At 41.9% G+C, this 17,786-nt stretch overlaps 1 long non-coding RNA gene across 1 annotated transcript; it reads right to left on the reverse strand.

The window, feature by feature from the left end:
- Positions 1-532: 532 nt before the first annotated feature.
- Positions 533-17,535, reverse strand: LOC117558039. The gene is made up of 4 exons (XR_004570787.1): positions 17,426-17,535; positions 16,623-16,701; positions 10,105-10,294; positions 533-661 (listed from the first exon to the last, which is right to left on the reverse strand). It is a non-coding gene; the product is annotated as an uncharacterized LOC117558039 (long non-coding RNA).
- Positions 17,536-17,786: the final 251 nt, after the last annotated feature.

A 17,786-nucleotide genomic window follows, 5' to 3' on the forward strand; every position in this document is an offset into this window, starting at 1 on the left:
CTGAAAAAACCAGCTTAGATAAATGTAGCTGGTCAGGCTGTTGTAAATTGACCAGCCAGTAGATATTAGGCTGGAATGGTTGGCTGGAAGGGGGTTTGGGACACTTCAGCTGGCCAGGATGGCTGGTTTATCCATCTATCACCAGCTTATGTTTAATAATAGTATTAAATATACCCTGCTGGGAGCTTACCAGGATTCCAGGTGACCAGCACACATTAAATACTGGTATGATTATTTAAACAAGAGAACATAAATATATTACAAAGATTCATTGTGTCATGTATTCTGGTATCTACCAAAATAAAGACATTGTATAGTGTTCATAACAGTATTTCAATCTAATAAATAGCTAGTTAATATAATAAAATACACAGTAACAATACAATAATAATACAAATAACAACCAACCTGCAAATCAACCTATACATCAAAATAATATATTATCTAAAACCGGTGGCATTTGATTTAAAATAAAAGTAATAAATAGAATTCAATATTTAAATGGTAACAAAACCGTAACACTATATATAATAAGAAAAAGGCAACAAAGAAAGTGTTTTTGTTTTTCCTTGTTCATGTCCATAATGTTTCCCGCTGTGTCGTCCAGCCTTTCCCAATCTGGCCTGCATTTCTGTCTGTTGAAGCCACTTCTTCAAGCAAACTGAAAATAAATGTACAGATATAAGTACACTGTAAAAAGAAAACTTGACATTTACGTTAACATTTGGGCTGCTGTGGTTGCCAGAACTTGATCGTTAAAGTATAATACATTACAAATGACAGTTGGTTGGCATAGACGTTACAGTCAACAATTGCTTATGGTGAATTACAATGGCTGTGATGGCCACAGCCTCACAGGGTAAACCAACTACACTGCATCCTCATCTTCAGTAGTTTTGCTCCAGTGCAGCTACAATAAAACATGCCAATTAACACCACACATTTGCTCTAAATGTTACCATGTCCATTGGGGGGAGGTTACTTCCTGGTTCAGCAAAGGGTGTGGCCGAGCGCTGAGGACTCATAAATACTGCAAGGAGCCAATTGGGACAAAACCACCTGCTTCCATGTCAAAGGGGGGATTTGGGTTTGTCAGTGTCCTTTGTGTATGATGTGACTATTAATTATCCCTTGGGTTCAACTTGGTTCGGCCAAGCCACTATATAGGTTCCTTGGTTTTTCATTGTAGCAGGTCAGTTTTGTTGAGTTAACACCTGTTATGTTGCTTTGAGGTATTTTCTGTTGACCTCTTTTATAGGCATTGCTATTATATGATGTTTTGTGGATTTTTGGGTAAATAAAAACCCTAGTTTATTTAACCCACTCCTGTGTCCTGTTGTCTTACTGTTTGGTCCCTGACAATTGGTGGCAGTGGTGGGATCATTCAGTGGAGGACACAGGTGTTTTTTTCACTTTCTTTTCTTTAAAAAAAAAAAAAAAAAGATGCAGCGTGGAGGGAGAATTACAAGGAAACCGGGAGGACCGACAAGCCTTTCAAATATCCAGGAGAAGCAAGCCAGCAGTGAAGAGGAGGACAATGGGGCCTCTGGAGTGGTAGAAAGCACTGAGGGTGAAGGTAAGGAGCCATCCATGTCGGACCTGGTGGCCCTGCTTCAGGCTCATATGGGGCAGATGGAGGCTCAAGCGGCAAAGCAGAGCGAGATAACTACAAGACAGGAACAGCGGTTTGAAACAATGCAACAGCAGTTTCAGCTTTTGCAGTTAGAAGTTCAGGCCAGAACATCTCCAGTACCAGATTCTCTGTCCGCAGACCCTGATCCATCAGAGGTGGAAGTCTTACCATCCACCAGCAACCATCCTCAGGTGCAAGCTGAGCTTTTTACCATGGCTGCCCATCCAAACCTTGCAGGTCAGTCTCGCACACACCATGAGCCCAGAATGGAAAGATTAACGGACAATAATGACATTGAACACTTTCTGATTACATTTGAACGGATTGCTATAGCATGCCGGTGGCAGAAAGCAGATTGGGTTTTTCACTTGTTACCATTGCTTACTGGCAAAGCTAGAGGTGCTTATGTGCATATGGACATTGATGATTCCCTTGACTATGACCAAGTAAAATCTGCTTTTCTTTCTAAGTATGATAACCCTGAGACCTACAGGCAAAGATTTCGTTCCTTGGAGTTTAACCCTGACGAGAGCCCAAGGAGTTGTATGTAAGACTCAAGGAACTTTATGGGAAATGGATCCAACCAAAAGGTAAATCCATACATGAAATTGATGAAATAATCATACTAGAGCAATATTTGAGAAAGTTGTCCCCTGAGCTTCAAGTCTGGATCCGAGAGCGTGACCCAGGATCGGCGATGGAGGCTGCTGGACTGGCTGATGTCTTTGTTGCTGCCCGTAATAAAGGACAACAATGGAGCTATAACTCATGGAGTTCAAAGGATCGACACAAACCAGCTCGACAGTACGATCAGGAGGCACCCTCCGGTGTGGGTAAGCCTCCCATGTGGGAAAAGCAGTCAGCTAGCGGCCCATTTAAACCTCTTGGTAAAAAGCCAATTTGTTATCTCTGTGGAATAGAAGGCCATATAAAACCTATGTGCCCCCAAAATGCAACCAAAATGACACAAATGTGCTTTGTGCCCCGCCCTCATATTGAGCATGTGCGTAAGGATGACCAGTCTATTAAGATGACACTCATAGAAGTTAATGGACAGATTATCAAGGCCATGCTGGATTCTGGGAGTAGTCAGACTCTTGTACACCGGAAGTTTGTACCACCCAACATTATTAGCACAAGAGACACGATCCCAATCTGTTGTGTGCATGGAGATGAGAAAAGCTATTCAACAGCTGACATGTACATAAAAGTAGAGGGTCAAACTTACCTCTTGAACATTGGAGTTGTTGATAACTTGCCTTATCCAGCGGTGCTGGGGCGAGATCTTCCAGTGCTTTTTGATTTGTTGGAGGGGAAGCAAAGCCAAAAATGTAATGTTGTAGTTACTAGAGCACAGGCAAAATCACTAAATGAGCACTCTGAGACTCTTAGTGCTTTACCTTTTTTCAATCAGGAGCTTGACACAACATCTGGGAGACCTCGGAAAACTTGCAGACAGAGGAGGCAGGAAAAGTTCCAACACACAGTGGTGAACCCACCATCCAGCACTGAGCCAGATGTAGCCTTACAGTTTCAAAGGCCAGCCAATATCATGGAAATGCAGAAAGCTGATCTATCCCTAGTTTCTCTTTTTCAGACGGCGAAGGAAAAAGAGCCAGGGGCTGAGCTGGACTTCAACGAAGACGAGTATGTTCTGCAAAATGGCATTCTCTACCGTCAGCAGGGGTCGGTGTTGCAGCTAGTGGTTCCCCAAGCAGTTAGATACAACATTCTCTCTTTGGGGCACTCTATCCCCTGGGCTGGCCACCTGGGTAAGCATAAAACCATAGCTCGCATCCAACGGTATTTTCACTGGCCTGGCCTGCGAAGAGAGGTCACTCAATTCTGCAGAAGTTGTCCTCAGTGCCAAATAACATCTGCTAGAACCCCCTCCAGAGCTCCCCTCCAGCCTTTACCCATCATTGGCACCCCATTTGAGCGCCTTGGGATGGACATTGTTGGTCCTGTTGAGAGGAGCAAGGAGGGAAACCGGTACATGCTGGTCATAATAGATTACGCCACAAAGTACCCAGAAGTTTTTCCATTAAAATCCATAAAAGCAAAATCAGTTGCTTTCTGTTTGGTTCAGTTATTTTCAAGAGTAGGTTTCCCTCATGAAATATTAACTGATCAGGGAACTAACTTCATGTCCACTCTGCTGAAACAGGTGTATCACTTGCTGGGTATTCGGAGCCTGAGGACCACACCATATCATCCCCAAACTGATGGATTGACGGAGCGTTTCAACCAAACCCTGAAGCAGATGCTACGGAAGTTTGTCAACAACAGTGGCACAGACTGGGACCAGTGGCTGCCATACCTCCTCTTTGCTTATAGAGAAGTACCCCAAGCCTCCACTGGTTTCTCTCCATTTGAACTTTTGTATGGACATGAAATACGAGGACCTCTCTCACTGTTGAGGGAGATTTGGGAGGGAAACAAGGCGAGGGATGGTTCTGTTAACATTGTATCCTATGTTGTTCAGATGAGAGATCGATTGGAGAAAATGAGTCTGCTTGCCCAATCTCACATGGCAGTGGCCCAGCAACAGCAGAAGTCCTGGTATGATCGGTCAGCTCAGCAAAGATCCTTCAACCCAGGACAAAAGGTACTAGTTCTCCGCCCAAGTGATAACAGCAAGCTGTTGGCAAAGTGGCAGGGACCATTTGAGATCAAGAAGCAACTCGGGCCCACAACATATGAGGTATCGACCCCTGGGAAGCCACGCTCCAGTAGAGTACTACATATAAATCTCTTGAAAGAGTGGGTGCCGCGACCTGAACAAGAAGCAAAAGTGATGCTCATCAGGGATGTGCAAGAGGAACAGGAAGTGGAGGAGCAATACCTATCTCCAGGGGGGGCTACGGTGAGCCATGACCTCAGCCACCTCTCAGAAGACAAACAGCTTCAGATGAGAACAATCTGTAGGTCAGAATTATTTCAGGAGAATCCTGGGAGAACAGATAATGTTGAGCATGACATTGTGGTTAGAGAAGGTGCTTCTGTTAGACGGCTGAGTTACAGGATTCCGGAACGCCTGCTGGCGTCACTGAAAAAGGAGGTCGATCTGATGCTGTCCCTGGGGATCATTGAGATTTCGAAAAGCGAGTGGTGGGAAGGATGGTAGTCTTAGGTTTTGTATTGATTTTAGGTACCTGAACTGAATTTCTCTGTTTGATTCTTATCCAACACCAAGAATCGATGAACTGCTTGAACGGCTTGGAAAAGCCAAATACTTAACCACATTAGATCTTTCCAAGGGTGAGCGGTCCAGGGAGCTGACAGCCTTTAGGACTGCTACACTCCCCACACTGTCACTCACATCTACGCTGTCATTGGAGGCAGTCGCAATTTCTACAGGCAGTCGCAATTTCTACAGGCTCGCACTTACCTGTTAGCATCTGGCATCTGTTAGCATCTAGCAGCATCTAGCTCTCCTGCTTACAAACTGTTAGCCATCCCTGCTTATACAAGTAGTAGTTTTAGTTGTCTGCAAACTGTGGAGGCCTACTCCCACCTGTCGAGTGCGGCTGTACTGAGGTGTTTTTCCTCCGGAGACGTCGCGAAGAGACGGAGCGGCTCCACCTGTTGCTGCATGCGATCTGCGATTTACGGAGGCCTGCTCCCACCTGTAGAATACGGCTGTACTGGAGAGGTTTTTACCCCGGAGTCGTCGCGGAGAGACGGAGTGGATCCCAGCTTCGGGCTTAGCCTGCTTCCACCGGGGCGTGTGCTGCTGTGCGGAGGAGGATTTTACCACCGCTGGGGCCTGCTTTCCACCTGTCCTGGTTCTGCTGTTGCAGAGGCCTGTTTTCACACCCGGGGATACCACGGAGGGACCGGAGCGCTTCCACGCTGCTGTTTTCGCCTGTCCTTTGCTGCTGTGCTGATTTTTTCTCCAGGAAATCGCGGATAATTGTTGCTGGTCTGGGAAAATGGCCCATATCGGGATTCTGCTGTGCCTGTTAACTGTTTTGGACTATGAGAAGATCTCTAGTCATTCTGAGAAGACTACTGGATTCAGGTTCTGTTCTGCCACCCGCAGTGGGCATCCCCTGCAAAGGTTCGGATGTGTTGCTCAAACAATTACCGGTTGCCTTGTCACAGTCAATCTGCTCGACAAAATATGTTTGTCTTTTTTATTTTCCTGCGATGATGGTTCTTCAGGACTGCTTCTTAAGCTCTAATCACACTCTCGCAGGCTTTTCCGGTGTTTCTAAAGTAGATGACAATGTATTTGTGTCGTTTAAGAGGAAAAGATGTCTGGTTTTTGTTGTTGTTATTACTGTCAGGAAATGTACAACCTAACCCTGGTCCGCCCAGTAGTAGTAGTCAGATCGCTACTCCTGCTGATTTTAAAGCTAGGTCTGGGTTGGGTTTCATCCACTTGAATGTGCGCAGTCTGTTAGGTAAACTAGATTTTGTCCGTATCTGGGCAAAATCGACTGACGCTGACGTCATTGTCTTATGAGAAACATGGCTAAACAAATCTATTTTGGCCTCTGACATGGCCTTAAATGGTTTTAATGTGTATCGTACCGACCGGCCTAATAAAGGTGGTGGCGTTGCCATTTATGTTAAGAATAAGTTCAGTGTAACCACATTAGTTTCCAAATCGATCAGTAAGCAATTTGAATTTTTAGCCATAAATATAGAAGTGGCAAAGGGTCAACAGGTCATGGTAGTGAGTTGTTACAGACCCCCCTCAGCTGTCAAAGACTCCTTGTCTTCACTAGCAAATCTTTTATCACAACTAGACTATAAGGAAATAGTGCTACTTGGAGATTTTAACTGGGACTGGTTAACTGCAGTGTCAGAGGATTTTAAAAACCTTTGTATCTCTTTGAATGTTACTCAGATTGTTGACAGTCCTACTCGCCCAAATATTAAGTCCCCTAATAAATCCTCCCTAATTGATCTCATTTTAACTAATATTCCCCATAAATATTCATCTGTGGGAGTATTTGCAAATGATCTGAGCGATCACTGTGTTGTAGCCACAATTAGGGACACTAAGGTCCAAAAGGTTAAACCTTGCATTATCATTAAGAGAGACAAAAAACATTTTGTTGAGCAGGGTTTTGTGCATGATCTGTTTGATTTTGATTGGGGTAAAATCGATCTGTGTGCTGATGTGGAAACCGCATGGTCTTATTTTTATCTTGGTTTTATGGAGATCATTGATAGACATGCACCCCTGCGAAAATTTAGAGTAAAGGGACGAGACAATCCTTGGTTTTCTGCTGAGCTGTCTAGTCTCCTTCATGAGAGAAACAAGGCCTGGGCAAAGGCTAGGCAATCAGGCTCAGAGGTAGAGTGGCTGCGTTTTAGGCAGCTAAGGAATAGCTTCACTTCAAATGTCAAAAGTGCAAAGTCGAAGTACTATTGTCAGTTACCACAGAAAACCTAAATAATCCTAGGAAATTTTGGAAAGCAATAAAATCGATATCCACCGGTGAGATCCGTAATGAGCTACCTCCGTGCCTTACCACAGCATCTGGCACTATATCGGACAGGGCCACTATGTTAAATTGCTTTAATGAGCATTTTGTGTCCTGCGGTTCTATGTTTGATTCTGTGACTAACTCTGCTTCTGTGAACACCCCAATCCGTGACTCTGAACAATGTGGTCCGGAAAACCCTTTCAGTTTTACTCCTTTTACTGTCAATGTTGTTCATGAAGCCTTATCTAAGCTAGATCCTAAGAAACCGGCTGGCCCGGACAACGTAGAACCTTTCTTTTTAAAGATAGCTGCAGATTTTATTGCTCTTCCTCTTACTACTCTTTTTAACCTCTCCCTCAGCACAAATGCAATTCCAAAAGTATGGAAGTCAGCTTATGTCTTGCCTTTACTAAAAGGAGGGGAGGCAACTATTTTAAATAACTATAGGCCAATCTCTAAATTGTCAGTTCTGGCGAAGGTGCTCGAACGCCTAGTGAGTGAACAGGTAAAGGAGTTTTTATGTAAAAATGATATCCTGTCTAAACATCAGTCAGGCTTCAGAAAACAACATAGCACCTTCACTGCCACAATGAAAGTGGTGAATGACATTACGAGTATTTTAGACAATAAGCAGAGTTGTGCAGCTCTATTTATTGACCTTTCCAAAGCGTTTGATACCGTCGATCATCGCATCTTAAAGCAGAGGCTACTCAGTATCGGCATATCCAGCCATGCAGTGGGGTGGTTTGTGAACTACCTCTCTGAAAGGTCCCAATGTGTTCACTTTGATGGGCTGTCTTCTGAGTGGTTAAACATTGCTAATGGTGTTCCTCAAGGTTCTGTTTTAGGTCCACTTTTATTCTCCATATATATCAACAGTTTAGGTGAAAATGTGGATGAAGCTACTTTACATTTTTATGCGGATGATACCGTGATGTATTGTGCAGGTCCCTCCATTAAGGAGGCTGGTGTTAAATTACAGGCTGTTTTTAACATTATTCAGACTCAGCTTGCTGAACTTAAGCTTATTTTAAATGTTGATAAAACCAAGGTAATGCTATTTTCAAAAGCTAAAAAGACACCAGAGCCTGTTTTGGATATTGTTACTATGCAAGGACAAGTACTTGAAGTGGTTACCAGTTATAAATACCTAGGTATCTGGCTTGATGATTGTCTTACTTTTAAACTTCATGTCAATAACCTGCTTAAAAAGCTGAGGGTTAGACTAGGTTTCTTTTTCAGAAACAAGTCCCGTTTCTCTTTTGAAGCCAGGAAAAGGCTAGTCACTGTGACCTTTTTACCTGTGCTGGACTATGGTGATTTGTTGTATATGAATGCACCTGCCTATTGCCTGAACAAGTTAGATGCCGCCTATCACAGCGCACTGAGATTTGTCACAAATTGTAAAGCACTTACTCATCACTGTACCCTGTATGCCAAGGCAGGTCTGCCATCACTTACTGTAAAGAGGCTCAGTCATTGGTACACGTTTATTTATAAAGCTTTGTTGGGTAAACTCCCGTATTATATCTGCTCTCTGATAACACAGAGAGTTGCAAGCAGCTATTGTCTGAGATCGCATTATGTAGTATTGTTAGATGTGCCAAGAGCAAGGACTGTCTTAGGTAAGACAGCTTTTATGTGCGCAGCTCCATTTGCTTGGAACAGTCTTCCGCAAGAATTGAAACTGAGCAATCTCATTCCTCTGCATGTTTTTAAAGCTAGGCTAAATGAAATGCTCGTTGATACTATGGCCACTTGTAAATGTCTATAACTATGTAAATATATCCTGTAAATATAATGTATAATGTCCTTTATTGTTTTATGTTTCATGTGGAACCTATATGCTGCAGGTCTCCCTTGAAAAAGAGATCTATGATCTCAATGGGACCAATCTGGTTAAATAAAGGTTTGAAATTAAATGAAATGAGGACACCATTGGGTCTTTTCCAGTTCACGGTCATGCCATTTGGGCTGCATGGTGCTCAAGCGACTTTCCAGAGGCTTATGGATCAGGTACTTTGTGATTTATCTGGTTTTGCTGCAGCATATCTGGATGACATTGTCATTTACAGCTCCACCTGGGAGGAGCACATGGAACATCTGCACACTGTCTTGGATCGCCTCTACTCTGCAGGGCTGACTATCAATCCATCGAAGTGCGTCTTTGCCGCTGCAGAGACGGAGTGCCTGGGCCACATCATTGGATGCGGTGTGATACGGCCACGGGTCAGCAAGATTCAGGCCATCGAGTCATGTCCTGTGCCACAAACAAGGAAGCAGCTCCGATCTTTTCTGGGCATGGCAGGCAGTGTGTGATGGCCACAGCCTCACAGGGTAAACCAACTACACTGCATCCTCATCTTTAGTAGTTTTGCTCCAGTGCAGCTACAATAAAACATGCCAATTAACACCACACATTTGCTCTAAATGTTACCATGTCCATTGGGGGAGGTTACTTCCTGGTTCAGCAAAGGGTGAGGCCGAGCGCTGAGGACTCATAAATACTGCAAGGAGCCAATTGGGACAAACCACCTGCTTCCATGTCAAAGGGGGGATTTGGGTTTTGTCAGTATCCTTTGTGTATGATGTGACTATTAATTATCCCTTGGGTTCAATTTGGTTTGGCCAAGCCACTATATAGGTTCCTTGGTTTTTCATTGTAGCAGGTCAGTTTTGTTGAGTTAACACCTGTTATGTTTCTTTGAGGTATTTTCTGTTGACCTCTTTTATAGGCCTTGCTATTATATGATGTTTTGTGGATTTTTGGGTAAATAAAAACCCTAGTTTATTAAACCCACTCCTGTGTCCTGTTGTCTTACTGCTTGGTCCCAAAAACAAATAGAGCGAGTGTACACGGTGCAGCTGTATTATCTGGGAAATATAAGAATCGGATCAGGATTCGGTATTGGCAGACAATCAATATCAAATGAATCGGATCATTATAAGTATCAGCACTTGATCACCTTTGTCGACTTGCAACCCAAATACAAAGATAGCTCCACTCCTCTCCTCTCCACTGCTTACCTCTAATGAGCCTTGGTAGAACTAGTGTCCGAGTCATGGGATCCAGAACTGACTGAAGACATGTGGAACAGAGGACAGGCATGGTTCGATGTACAGGGAACTGGAACTTTGAACAGGTGTTTTCGTCTTTTCTGCCTGAAGATTCACAAGTTCTTGATCAGGTGTTTGATGTGAGCTGGCATGATCCTTTCTGCAGCAATAAATAAAGAAAACAAAGACAACGTTTTTAATAATAGTAATGATGGTAACAACAATAATATTAGTGTAACTATTTATATAGCACTCACACAATTGCAAAGTGATTCTCACAACAAGAATAAAGAACAAAACAATATCAACAATAAAAAAACAAATTATTATAGGAATGTTAAGAGACAAAGAAATGTTTTTTCAGTCATTACAATGCACTGTTGGAAATTACCTTCCAAAGGCTAAATTCAAACTCAATACCATAAATAACTGGGTACCAAAGTGCTTTGCCTGCAGGGCTCGACATTAAGGACTGCCCGATGGCCCGGGGCCATCTAGTATTTAGCTCGGGCAATGAAGCCTCACCTGCTGGTTGCCCGATCGGGCAATCTATTGTGCCAGTATCATGCAGCTCGCGGATCCAGTAATGAGAGACCCGACAGTAAAACTAAACATATCTATAACTAGTTACGGTAGTTTGAGAGGTAATTAAAATAGCTACGTGTGATATTCTAACCTAAAGTGTGTGTTTTGTCCGCTCACCGCTGCATGTGATCATGCAGAGCTGCGTGTCGACTCGTCAGCAGCAGCTGATCTCTCTCTCCCGTCAGATTAGACTTCACTCGCGTTTATGTCCATATCGATCAGATCCAGCTAGTTCTAGCTAATGATATGACTACCTGCTTATTAAAAGACACCTAAACAATAAGTGTCGCTATGCAACCGGATGAGGCCACAAAGTATAGCGCAGCATTATGCATTTGTTTACATGCCCACCGGAACCCCGAGGCATTACCAACAGATCAACGCACAATCAACCCATACAGGACATCACTTTCTCCACATTAAGTGTTAGACATTAGAATTGACTATTCTTGTCTGTCACATACTCTTCTTGTCTGTCACATAAGTGGCGCAACTGAAGCGGTATTGCGCTAAAGGGAAATTATTTTGACCGAAGATATTTAGATTTGCCGGCTAACGGGAACTCTGACGTCGCCATTTTGTGTGCTTCGCGGATGCGCTCGGCTCCTCTCGACTGCTGCTCGGGTCTGCTCGGTCAGCTTCCGGATGAGGAGGCATTCGTTCGACCAATTTAGATAACATTACAAACATTTTTAACAGGGGCCATAATAGTGTAAATAATGTTTGTTTTGGCAGTTATAACTGAATGTAATGTTTTCTACTTTTTTTACATCTGGGAAGGCATTTGCCTTCATCAGATGGAAAGTGTCTTGACCAAACAACTTAAGTATTTCTTAAAGCTATGCAGGGCATGCAAGCGAGCAAACACAAACAAGAACAAACAAACAAGTGAAATTAAAAATAAAATTGAAATTGTACAATATAATATTGTGGTGGTTCATCTTATAATTCAGTCTAGAGAATGCACCAGACAGCATCTAAGACCTGCAAAAATCTACATTTTCTAGGGGGAGGCCCCCCAAACCCTTCGTGCGTCATTTTGTCCGCGCGCATTTTTCAGGGCAATCTCTATTGGGCTCAGGGCCATCTGTAAATTAGCTTAGATGGCCCACAGGGCCATCTCCCAAAATCCTTAATGTCATGCACTGAATACAATATTGTGGTGGTTCATCTTATAATTCAGTCTAGAGAATGCACCAGACAGCATCTAAGACCTGCAAAAATCTAAATTTTCTAGGGGGACGGAGGCCCCCCAAACCCTTCGTGCCATTTCGTCCGCGCGCATTTTTCAGGGCAATCTCTATGGAGAGGCGAAGTCACGCCCATCTACTTCCGGACCATGGGACCCCGGAAGCGAAAAATTTACATTGAATTCAATGGAGAGAGAACACGTATCTTTTGATCCCGTTTGAATTGTGCCACGAACTACACATATGATGTTTGTCAATCTTAAACAATCATTTCCATGTAAAAAAAGTCACATTTTGTCGTAAAACTGCTGAAATATAAGACTATGAAAAATACGCTACTACAAAGACTACAAATCCCAAATCCCATTCTGGGTCGCGTAAGTGATGTCACAGGCATGCTCGGTGATTTATAATAAGACTCGTAATTAAAGCGAAGAAGAAGAAAATCTCATAACTAATTTATTCCCTCCAATAAATTATAGATCGCTAAAAATAAATTCACTTTTACAAGATGCCTGTGTGCTTTGTACCAGGTTGTAGTCATAAAAGTGATCATACCACTTGCTCCTTCTATCGATTCCCGTCTGATGAAAGGACCAGGAGTCGCTGGATCAAACATATCAGGTAATATCATAGGTAATATACATGTTGTGCATGGAACATAGTCAAGTTAGCTACCTAGCTAGTAGCGACGAGTAGCGAGCACGTTAGTTAGCATTACATTACTTAGCCTTGTCATTTTTAGTAGCCTTACCATGAAGTTATTATTTTATTACATGAAGTAAACCAAAATGTTAAACAGTAACCAAACATGATGGTAAGTATTTCGTGAAACTTTTGAAGAGTAGCCTACTGCGCCCTCCACCGGGTGCTAAGGAAGCAGTTCAGGGAGAGTCGAAGGCAGGCATGGAGCTTTGCATGACATTCTTCTGGACGTGTTTCATTGTGATGACAATCTGTTTGTTGGAAAGACAGTCGTTGTGTGCTTATTGAGAGAAAATTGTTAGAAGAGATAATTATTCAAAGTGTTGTTACTTTAAAGTGTTGTTACTGACCTTTTTCTCTTTTATTTTCTTTACCTCACCTGTAACTGCTGAGACGTTGAGGAACATGCACACTGACCTGCTCTGGCAACCTGATTTCCACTGTACGTAATAGTATTTGGTTATGGTATATTATTTATATACATCAAAGGCACAATGCACCCCCCAGAGACACACATGTATTGAGTGTGATATTTTGCATAGGTCATGTGAAATCATCTTTACATACTAGAAAACTGTAGGAGCGGCAACTTGTTTTGAAATTGAATTTTTAATATCCGATAATAAAGTTGATCTGTTTTCTTTATTCTTCTCTCTTCCCAGCTCCATCCATCACCATTCTCTGTTCCTGCAGGTCCTGCTTGCTAATCAATGCTCATATTTTTTTACACAATTACAAATAAAGTCATTGCATTGTATGACATGAAGTTGTGCTTCATTCGGAGTCAATAATAAATTCATTCTGCCTTCAACTGCGCAATGATTGTGGACTGCACCGACATCCATGTAGCTGCCCCCCCCAGTAAGATGAACCAAGCAAAGAGGGTCCCCATCATGCCCAAGGACATCCAGCTGGCCCGCCACATCCGCGGAGAGAGGGCTTAGACTGACCTGAGACCAGCACACCCAAACACAACAGCTCTTTTAAGAGCCACATACATTTTCAAAGAGTTGCAATCCTACGTTATTATAATGATTAAACTGGTTCATGTATCACTTAGTTTACTGAACCGTGATGAATGAAAGAAATTAGTGAGGTAGTGGTTTACTGAAGTTACAAAGACATTAATATATGAGTAACAGGTCAGTGTAAACACAAGCTTCTGTCAATTATGGATCATTCAAACTATTTATATAAAAATATGTAATAAAGTTCTAAAACAAGTATTCGGTATATTCCTTGATAGCTTTTGGAGAAGGTTGTTTTTAAGTTTACTAAAATCTATCGTTTCAACTGTTTCACTTTATAAAAAGGGAACAGGTGAGTAGAGCATCATTGAGTTTCTTATTCTGTCAGTAAATTATCCAAATGAATGTTTTTCATTATTTTAGTCAACCCTAAACAAATTGATTGTACCTTTTTAATAATGACCTTACATGGTCGGCAAAGTTAAATTAACTTCAGAAAATCAAATCTGTTCTGAGAAAAAACTAATAAATGTTTAAAGATAGGAACTTGCCATCCCACTGAAAAACAGTCCGTAGAGATTTAAAGGCGTAGTTGTAGTTCAGTCCAACGTTTCATTTGGATTCATTTGACAACAGTCAACTATTTTCATAAAGAATATATATATTTTTCAAAGTCAACTTTATTGTCAATCTTACTCAGTTTGAGAGATCAAAAAGACGTTTAAATACAATTATACAATTTACAGATATGTATACAAATATATATATCCTATATACACCATCATGTATAATGATGGTGTATGATGTAGAAGGAAGTGTGGTAGATAACAAGTAAATATAGAGTTACATACAGATCCATGTTACAGCAAAAGATGGAATAACTAAGAAGCACGCAGTATAATAATAATTACATGCAACAATTAAATAACTGCTCAGCATCTCCACCACAATCCCAATCTGCTGTGTCCTGTTTTCCTCCCCTCTGCATAACACCCCATCACACATACAAAACACAACGCAGAGTCCGAGGGTGTTAAGAGTATGTTTATTGAAATGTCCTCCTCTCTACTGGCCAACACAGGGAGCATATGCTGGGTGTAGAATTGTTCCAGGAGGAGGAGATTTCCATGCCATGCAGGGTCTTTGGGGATGGGGATGATGATCGCCTCCTTCGTGGTCCACACAACAAAGTAGCAGAGACTCCGGTCTGTGATGTGCAGCTGCCCTTGGACCTGGTGCCAGTATGGGTGATTCTCCTTGAGAATATATGACCCACCCTCCTCACGGAGACAAAAGGATGGTAACTGGACTGCCTCCGTGATGGTCATGTTCCTCTGGCTGTGTGGACACTTCACCTCCAGCAGGGCAGATGGCTCCACAAGTCCATCGGGTGATGCTCCCAGAACACCCGACTCACTCACAAAGAGACCAGACTCGATTCGAACACTGTCACTTGATAGGCCTCCACAAAAGCCTTCACCCCTTCGGCCTGGTTTACAACCCCCCAGTTGACAGTTGGCGATGTCTCTGGCCAGTGGGTTGTATGTCTCCTCTCGCTGTTGGTAAAGTTGAGACACCGGCTGGACTACTTTGGAAGTGCCAGGCTTCCTCCACTGGCACTCAACATCTGTGGAGCTGATCTGCCACATGGCAAATATTGCCAATGCTGCAGCGTGGCTGCATTTGTACATCTCCTGTGCACAATCACAGACAGCGCTCTGCATCGCGCCATCGTCTCCCATGCAGATCTGTAAAAATAAAGTAAGTACCATTTGTTAGCATGCTATAATAGATTGAATGAGCAATAATACAAGGATGGTCCGGATCTGGGGGTGGGAGGGTTTATTTTTCCATAGTTTTGTCCTCTTGTCTGTTGTTATTGTTTGTTTTTTCTGTATTTTTTCTAATTTGTGTTGTATTGGTTGTGATTGTACATTGTATTTTTCTAAATGTGTATGAATACATTTTTGAAAAACATTTGATCAACAATAAAAAAGGATTTGGTCAGGATCTAGACTCAGTGTGTAGTTTATTAATTAATCAATGCTCTCTACATTAGGAAAACACATACCGGTGTACCAGAGGGAGTCACACACAGCTGTGCCTAGATAACCAAAATCCTTGAATCGACACACAGCAAATAAACTCAAATGACACAACGAGAAAAAGGAGATCACACATACAGTATAGTCGATATAAAACTGGCCGCTTCAATCTGAAGAGCAACTAAAACAAAACACGGGAGTGTACCTTGTTCTTGTGAACACTAATGTTATCCACAGCATACACAGAGACCACGAAGTTCTTAAGGAGAAAACTAGTTGCTAAAACAAAACACGTTAGTGTACCTTGTTAGCTAATGTTAGCTAGCTGACATTAACGTTACACATTGCACTCATATTACTCACCGAAACCTTGTAAAGCCGGTCCCGCATGCTGGCTCTTACAGAACCGACTAACTCCCCTTTCATATAGGTACAGCTCTCAACGTGCCCAGACTTGTAGTGATTTTCACCTCGTAAAATACTTTTATTCTCATTCTGAAAGAATGTGGTGAAATGTGCTAACGTGACGGCCATCTTTATGTTGGTGACGCGTATTGTGCGAGACGAGAGACCACTGAGCGGTTTCACACGAAAAAATTTGTAACTTCACAGTTTTACGACACATTTTTATTTTTTTGACTTGCAAAATGTTCTTTTAAATTGACAAACATCATATGTGTCATTCGTGGCACAATTCAAACGGGATCAAAAGATAACCTTTCTCTCTCCATTGACTTCAATGTATAATTTTCCGCTTCCGGGGTCCCATGGAGGCTTTCGGAAGGGGAGGGACTTCGCCTCTCTATTGGGCTCAGGGCCATCTGTAAATTAGCTTAGATGGCCCACAGGGCCATCTCCCAAAATCCTTAATGTCATGCACTGGCCTGATAGAACACGTTCCACACGGAGCAGCAACCATCCAGCTGGGCCTTTTGCTGCATTGCATCTCTCAAACAATTACTTGCTTTTGGCATTGAAATGGATTAGAATCTCACCTTTTTCCTGGATGTCAGGAAGGCCAGGAAGTCGTTCCCTTCAAGTCCGCAACCAGTCATAGGAGTTCAAATGCAAAGCCTGAACGATGACAAGAGCGAGAGACTTACATTTTACAATTATATTTTTAATTCATACCAGAGCAGTGTGTACACATACATACGTACATGTATGTGTACCTGTACGACATGCAGAGAACAGATCAAATCCCCTGACAGACTCACACACTTTGGTGATGTCCTCATCTGATAATGTTTCATTTTCTAGCAGCAAAGTAACATCACTCAAAGTATATGTCGGACCCAACTCATTTACAGTATGTTTTGCATCTCCTCAACAATGGTCTGTATAGTTGAGTAGAAAAAAACTGTCCCTACAATTTCAGGTAGATTAACACACATTTGTGGGAAAAGTTAACAATGAAGCACAAAACCCCTCTTTGTATTAAGCGAGCTGCCACATAAAGTACAAAAACATGCTAACCTTTGGTGAGCTACAGTAAAGCTAACTTCATGTTCAACACAAAACCTTTAACGTGCATTACATTGACGATTTAAAAAAACCTTTAACGTGCATTACATTGACGATTTTAAGCACAACTTAACTCTCTCTACTTTTAAGATAACGTTAATTTATCCTTAAATAACTACATCACGCTTTTCAGTGGAAACACAAACTGAAGAAAACGTTAGCTGCTAACTGTTGTTAGCTAAGACAGCTAGCTCTTAAGGGAAGTAACATAGCCTCATGGCAAACTTAAGGTTAAGTTAACATTAACGTAACGTGATAAGAAAGCAAAACGAACCTTCGAGAAAGCTTTTACTCTCTCTCCTTAGCAAGCATTGTTGATTGTTCGAAACACGATCTCTCGAAGTGCTGCCCACAAATCGTCGGTTTCATCGACCCTGGGTTACCTGGTCCAGCAAAATATGGAGGACGGAACATGACTTAAGTATAAATAAATAAATGTATGAAGAAATACAGGAATAAATAAATTACGTACATAAATACAGGAATAAATAAATAAATACGTAAATAAATAAATAAATACAGGAATAAATAAATGACGAAATAAATACAGAAATAAATAAATGTTGAAATGAATACACAAATAAATAAATAAATGCATAAATAAATATGGAAATAAATACATCAATGTATAAATA

This window comes from Gymnodraco acuticeps, unplaced genomic scaffold (assembly GCF_902827175.1).
Source record: "Gymnodraco acuticeps unplaced genomic scaffold, fGymAcu1.1, whole genome shotgun sequence".
In the NCBI taxonomy this organism is placed as follows: domain Eukaryota; kingdom Metazoa; phylum Chordata; class Actinopteri; order Perciformes; family Bathydraconidae; genus Gymnodraco; species Gymnodraco acuticeps.